We start from the raw sequence: 8,191 nt of genomic DNA, 5'->3' as shown, positions 1-8,191 counted from the left end.
GTTTAACAAAAAAATTTAAAAAAAAACCAGCATGACTGGCTACAAGTTACCATTGTGCAACTGAAAAGAAGTGACCACGGAACGACCGAAAATTTTAGATCAAAACCAAACCCATAAGAATGGTACCAAAACGGTAAACAATGTTTTCAAAATTTAACCGACATCAGCTTCCAATATTGGTTTTTTATTTGCTTCTCATATCTCAAAAAACAATACAATTGGGTTTTTCTTTAGAATCCCAATTAATCGATTAGAAAAAGACCATAAAACCAACGGTTCAATCTGCAATAGATACTAAATACATGCAGTTAGACTCCAACATTAATATTTTAACGGGGAACACAGAAAAGGCGCGTGAAAGAAAGCTTACAAATGGACCTTTTCATCATTATACGTGACATACTTTTTACATTTAGGGTAGTGCAGTACAATTTAAATTTGGCATGGTATCGTCCTTATGGTGGAATAATATGACGATGCAGTTGGTGCTGTACATCGCGATCGTACATATATTAACATTTTTAAATACTGTGGATTCATTTATTTTCCTTGGTACCAATTTTCGTGGATTAAGGAAAACTTGCATTTTCGTGGAGGTTTAATTTCGTGGTTTTGCAGAGGTCAGCATTGAAGCCCTTAGAAAATTTGTTATTCGTTGAACATTTAATTTCGTGGTTAACCTGTATCCACGAAATCCACGACAATTGGTATCCAACGAATAATAATGAATCCACAGTAAGCGAACATAAATTTAAATGACATGATTAAATGATTTTATGGCAAAAAGTGCCTGATAAATGTTACGTTTTCGTTTCATGATTTCAACATGGTCGGACAGATGTGATCTTGTTTTGGCTACTGTCGGCAAAGCTCGGCAGATTCCGCTACCCTACTTGTTAGATTGTAAGCTTGGCCAAGATGAGCCAAATACATTCGTACATTTATCATCATCATTATGTAATTATGTCTTCAACTTAAAACTGGACACAATGTCCCGTCCCAAATTTTTTAAATACGTACACCACATTATGCCATGTGTGCTTGCCTGAGTAAAACAATGTCTTTGCAAACAGCGCATGAAATAAAAAGAAAAAATGTGTAAGTCTATAAACCGTCATGATATGTACATTCCCTGGCGTGTGTAATCTACAACAGTTGTGGGAAATAGAACAAAGTTGTAAACAGAAGCTGTAAGATGAGTTGCAACCACGAACTATGTATCTTCCATGCTGAAATAATTAAAGTAATCATTAATCTAGCTTTAGGATATTGTGTTTAAAATACACATTCTCATGATATGCAAGTATCTAATTTATGTACAAAGATGCAGTTAACAAAAAATTACCAGAAGAGTTGCGAAGTTGAGTAACTGACTGTTGTCAATATAATGGAATTTCATGCGACTATCTAACAAATGTGAGAGGTTTAGCTAGCTATAAAACCTGGTTTAATCCACCATTTTCGACATAAGGAAAAGCCTGTACCAAGTCAGGAATATTGACAGTTGTTTTCCATTCGTTTGATATGTTTGAGCTTTTGATTCCGAATTTTTCTTAGAGTTGGGTATTTTTGTTATTTTTTCTTTTTTTCATATACACCTTATGCGGAAAAACGGAATAATGGGAAAACAGAAGTAGAGTGACCTTCAAATCTTAAGGAGAACGAACAGACATGATTTAAAAACAACACAACATTTAATTTGTTTTTGCTTTAACTTTACTGATAACATTTTGATTACTAGGAAAGCTGTATTTCTGTAGAAGCTGTGAACAATAAAACAAATTATAATCAAGGACTGACAGCACGTACTCTATTGGTTATCTGGATACCGTACCAACAATAGCGTAGAACTCATTAACACAATTACTGTTACGTTTTGTTTTAGAAAAGAAGCAAGTATTACAATTAGTATTTCTTTTGATCAAAACAACTTTTTTCAGGTTTTGTAAGTCCTTTTTGTAGTGCTGATCTAAAACACACTTATGTGTCTATCTGTATGTACGTCACGTAGTTTGATAAACTATCTTATTAATGATGAACAATGCAACTAGTTATAGATTTTTTAAAGAAGTATTTGTATACAGCCTATAAAAAATTTCAAGATTTATCTCAAACCAGGACTTTTAACCTTTCATTTTAAGAGACTCAGAGAACAGAACCAATTCAGATTTTATATATCATTTCGTCCGTGGATTTATCCTTTGGTATTATTACGAACTGTGAAAATATCCTCTGTAGGATATATCAAATTTTTGTGGAATATTTGTTGTCTGTGGACAACCTGCTAATGGATTACATTATAATTAACTGTGATCCTTGGAATTATCTATTCTCATTGGACTCCTCAGATCATAAATTTTAAAATTCAGTCGGAAATGACTAGAATCTACAAAATATACAGTTTATAGAATTTAGGATTATTGTTTTATGTCTGACGGTAAGATCATCTTTTGTATATTGTAAAATAAAGCTCATTTTGTTAAATTGTTGACTTCAATCTTTCTTTTGACGCCTTACTTACAATTCTCTTATAGTTAATATGTTTCCATCGGTTTTAGATTTATGACTTTTGAACAGCGTATTCTACTGTTGCCTTTATTTCTTTTGACGCCTTACTTATTGAGTAGTAACAATTTCCTGACAAGCAGGCCAATAAATATGATTTCATTGCTTGAACATGCTTCCATCTTGGTAGTATATTTTGTAATATAGATTTGAATATTTATCAGAAAGGATAAGTTCAAGCAACAACACCTGCTATAGAATTTTTGGTCGGAATTAAATGCATATAAAGCCGAACATTGAAATAATCTTATCAGTCAGTCTGCATTAATTTTTGAATGAATACTAGTAATTGTTTAATGACATATTTTAAAGACAGAAAATAATATTTTTGAAAAAAACTAACTAACTTTATTTCAAGGTGAGATGTACAAACTTCGCAGTTTCGATAACCCAAACTTATTGAATATTAAGGTGGCTGGGGCGTCTTAATTAAAATTGATAGAATTTTTTGATAGTTTGTCAAAATGAAGTTTTCATCATGCTTTTTTCAAAAATATAATAAATTGTCAGATTTTGTACAGATTATGCATGGAAAATCAAATTTTGTGTGATAAAAAGAAAACTACTTGATAGAACTTTAAGATAAAAGGTGAGAAGATAGCTCTTATAAGATGCTTTCAGATAAGAAAAAGAAAAAATGGGGTCACTGAACTTGTTTTCTTGCTACATATCAAAATAGGTAATTTCACAGCACTTTCTAAGATAAAAATTACTTTATCTGAGTTATCTCCCCTTATTTGGCAAAGTTGAAAAAAATCTAATCAAACACAAATAATGTGTTTTTGAGAAATTACAGCCGTAATTATGATAAAACACACAATTTTCTATATTTACATCAAGAGTCTTTTACATAAAATACACACTACTCTCAAAATGTGCACATTTCATGAAATATCTAGACCAACGTTATCTGCTACTTCGAAATCCAAGTTGGAGGAAGACACCCGAGCAACCTTAAACTATAGTGCAAGAATATTGTTAACTGGTATATTATTTATACATGTTATATTGTCCTTGCAATTTGAAGTCTGTTTATTTAATGTTTAACATAAAACTTCTTTGGTGGCAGTTTTGATAACATATCTGTAACAGCATGATGGCGATTTCAGTGACATTGCCTGGACTGGTGTAATAACCTTCATGTGGTTAGTTTGAACACAATTGATGCGAAGACAATGGCTTAAATGACAAAGCTTTCAAAGGAATATAAAGACGCTACAAGCACGCGGCACCGAGAAGTGAGTGGAAAGACATATCACCATGGATTTGTTAATACACCGTTTTGCAAAATGGTATCATGTGACCCATCACGTTGAATCAACCAAGGGTTTAATACCGTACAGTTATAGTCCTAAATACACTTAAATATTTGCCAAAAAAAGACATTTACTTCCTTCCAAGTATCCTATAATAGTTTCGTTATTGTTATGCAGGGATACATAACAGTCCAGGGAGATTACTCTTCAATGAAAAATTGAAACGCTAATAATCAGAAAGAATTGGTCCCCAACTGATTGTTGGGACGACACATGTATTCAAAAAGCTTAAGGCGGGAAGCAGGCGAAAAAACGACGACAAATTCAGAATCACTAATTACAAAAAAAAATCTAAGGATTGAGTTAAACGAAACCTCCAAAAAAGAAGTGATCTCATGTCCTAAGGAAGAGATAACAGGATAAGTTGCTCCATGATTAAAGGCAACCTCATTTAACATTATGCAAATGTATCTTAGGACAATTTTGTTGTAGACTTAAACGAACAAGTTAGCAATATGTGTTCACTTACAGGTTGATATATAACTTCCGTCACTTTGAACTCTATTACATTTTGGAAAATGTTTTGGCACCTTCGGTTGGCTATTTGGTGACTCATTGATTATCATTCCCATACCATTGGTGTTATGTAAGTCAATATGACAGTGAAAAAACCAAACACCAGGGTTATCTGCCTTGAATCGAATAACAACGTATCCTCCAGTGGGTATTATAATCGTGTCTTTCTGAGGAGGATTGTGCCAGTTTAAATCGGGATGTTTTCCATTTGTCCAACTTTCATTTCTCCATTTTGCATCAGAACAAAACTTCTTACTGTCTGGACAAATAATGTCAATTGTGTCCTGTCCACCATTTGGAACTACTTGACCATCACTGTTATAAGTAGTGAACGCCATTTTCATAACGTAGAACGAATGTCCGTGCAAATGAACTGGATGTGACCAATTGGCACCTCCTCCTATGTTTGTGATAACAAACTGATAAACTTTGTCTTTATTGTCTTTGTCAATGGTTACGGCATATGTGCATTCACAAATTGTAGATGCGTTACATGCGTCACAATTGTAGTCTACTTGGTCCGGTTGAGCATATGCTGCAACTGTAGGTGGTTAAAACTGGTGTCCGTTTACTGATCCAGGAGTATAACCGTTCTCGCCGGGAAAGGCAAAATTGAAAAACATTTCGACAACCTCGTCTGACTTAACTTCATCTGGGTTTGAATTTGGATCATTTGATATTACATTATTAAAAGTGATGCATAATCGATTTTCTTTGCTGGGATATTGCTTAAATGGACAGTTGAATACTCTGCAAGTGATGCCAGAGCTATCACATGTATGTGGAGTCACTTTTGGGGGGGTTAGATTAACATCTGCAGTTTTATAATAAATAATAGCTTCAGCTGCGTGGTATTCGTTTTGGGAATATACCTCTAATGTCTCGGCAACCAATAAGTATGTACCAATCTTCGAATCAGCGTTCAACAAAAAATCAATTCTTTCACCAGGATGAATTATAAATGATTCTACCTCCTTTTTATCTATTTCGAATCCGTCGGACGCTAGAATATAAATTGGTCTGTGACCTTCAACAAAGACTCGAAAAGGATGCATAGTAGCTGCGCTAATCACTCTAAATCGATAATCTTCATTTTTTTCGACTTCAAATCGTTCCAATGGAACATCGTTGTGTAACGTCGACGAACTGTAAAACCGTCCTCTTCCATTAATCAGACCTGAATGACATCTAAAACGGGTATACTGTGCTCCTGAGGGATCTTTGGTTTCAGTAAAAGGATTACCTGAGCTGTCGAAGTCACCAAATAGCATTTTATGGTACAATGCATCTGCATCGTCATTATGATTCCAATCTTGTATAATAGCTACAAAGACCTTGTCACCTTCTTGTGGCAAAACAACTTTTTGTCCCGGTGTTGGTATTATTATTAGTGGACCGTATAAACCCATTGTTCTTTGATCCCCAATATGAGCTTGATAAAAACTGGTTCCGAATGGCTTTGCGTTGAATTTATATGTATAGCTTTGTCCAGGTGAAATTGGACACTGTGTTACAAATGCAACACCATCTGACCAAGGGGATCTTTTTTGGTGCAGCCCATGCCAATGAATTGTCGTGCTATCTGTATGCATTAAATTTCGTACATGAACTATTACTTCTTGGTTTTCCCTAGCTGTAATAGTAGGTCCCGGGAATCTACCGTTGACAGCAATAACAATTCGTGAATTGTATCCATCAGCAAGAATAAACGTTTCTTCAAGTGATCGTTCAAACTCCTTCCCATTGTCAGATCTAACAGCTTTTCCATTTTCTATTTTGAGGTGAACTGCTGGTTTTCCCTGTCCGGTATAAATCATTGTTAAAGCATGCTCGATTGTTAGGTAACATTCACATGTTGAATCACCAAGTCGACATGTGTTACTTTTGCATGCTTCCCCTGTCTTCATAAAATATGCATACCACTCTTTTTCTGTTGTTTGTGATATCCCTTGTTGTGCTGTCAGGAGAACAACGATTGCAAAATACCTTAAATAAAAAGTAATAAATTCATTAAAGCGCACAACCATATCAAGAACGGAGATAAAGAAATGGCTCACATAATCACTTGATTTGCTGTGATAAAAACCATGAAAAAATGGTTCACAAACATTAACAAGACAAAATAAGTGGATGCTTATGAAAAAGATAATGAATAAAGATAAAGACTTTGAAATTCAAATTAAACAAATAATGAATAGATTAAAGCACGATACAATAACTGATAAATATTTCCAACAGTTTCAATTCTGCTTTGTGTTTACATGGGTTAGTTGTTTAATTACTTTACTTTATTTCTTTGTTCCTTCCGCTAGTCTACGGAATTGTGTATTCTATAGCTCTTTATCTATTAAATTGATTTAAGGAAAAAAACACAAATATATCAATGTAGGGATAACATTCAGCTGAATTGAAATTTAATTCTAACACGAGAATTCATCCAGTAGGTCAATATTCAAAATGTCATATCCTTTATCTACTCACATATTGAGGGTCTCTTTCGCAATTTCTTTTTTGTTGAGACCCCCATCTTGTGATTCGATTTAACATTTAAATAGTTATATAATCTAAAGGAAACACGGACTATACGTCAGTGTGACAGTGGCTGGTCGACACAAACAATGAATACTCTTGATTTATTATTATTTGTAGGATACCAATTTTTGAGGATTTTGTATGTACAGGCGAACCACAAATATCAATGTCTGACGAAGTACATATTTTGTATAGGCTTGTATGTAGACTTTGACAGAACAACGAAATCAAATATCCACGAAAATACATTTTTTTCTCAATCTACTAAAATTGGTATTCACGATAAATAAATGAATTCACATATTGATCTTCAACAAAAGACCAGCATCTATACAAATGTACAAGCTCCAAATCAATCCGCTTTTAGAGAAGTGATTCAGGCCGTGTTCACATTGAGCTAAACTCAGTGTGGTGTACGTGTACTCTAAACTTAAACTAAAATCAACTACGTTCCCATTGATAAAAATCAATGTTTACATGTAGTTTAAAACAGGTTTGACTACATGCAGTCGATAATCAATTAAGTGTTCATAAAACAAGATATTAAGAACGTGGATTTTATTGTTAATATCTAAGAAAGTCACATATATGGAATACATATGATTATAATAATACTATAAATTAAGTTATTTTTCCTATTTATGTTACAAAAACTCAAAAATTGCTTCGTTTAAAACATGTTAAATTTAATAGCCTTTAGTTAGTGGACCAGTTTGATTTTCAGTGGTATAGAATATTCATTTTACACCGGTTGATAGTACATGTACGGCTAATTTATTTAGCGCGAGAACTATTTCCATTGCTGCATTTTGTAGCACAAACTATTCATTTTCATCATGTCGTTGACAAGGTCATTGTTTAGTTATTACCAGTCCAGACTATTCATTTTCAAGATCACCCCATTTGTGACTGGGGAATAGAAATATGGTCACTTAGAGCTTCTTCCGATCGGCCGTAAAACCCTTGCCAAATTAGGGCGTCCGTGTGGCTGTGCAGGATGTACAAGTACTCAGCAACGTCCATCTTCATCTCGGACGGCCTCTATTACAGGACCTACCTATTGTATTAATTGTGAATTTGTTCTCGTCATGAACATGCATGAAATATTTGCCACTGAACGTTAAGCAATCAATCATTTTCAAAATCCTTTTTTAGCCTATTGTTACGATGTTTTAGAAAACGTAATCGTGACATCTTTAGAACCCTAAAAGTTTTCCAAATCAATAGAACGATTTTCTTAATGTACCGACCATACATCTTCG

At 33.9% G+C, this 8,191-nt stretch overlaps 1 pseudogene; it reads right to left on the bottom strand.

Annotated features, from left to right (window-relative positions):
• Positions 1–4,342: 4,342 nt before the first annotated feature.
• LOC127718733 (uncharacterized) lies at positions 4,343–6,214 on the bottom strand (annotated as a pseudogene).
• Between the last annotated feature and the right edge of the window lie 1,977 nt (positions 6,215–8,191).

The sequence above is a fragment of the Mytilus californianus genome, unplaced genomic scaffold (assembly GCF_021869535.1).
Source record: "Mytilus californianus isolate M0D057914Y unplaced genomic scaffold, xbMytCali1.0.p SCAF_10, whole genome shotgun sequence".
NCBI classification, from domain to species: domain Eukaryota; kingdom Metazoa; phylum Mollusca; class Bivalvia; order Mytilida; family Mytilidae; genus Mytilus; species Mytilus californianus.
Note: the sequence above shows the minus strand (reverse complement) of the source record. Positions and strands in the feature narration are given on the sequence as shown.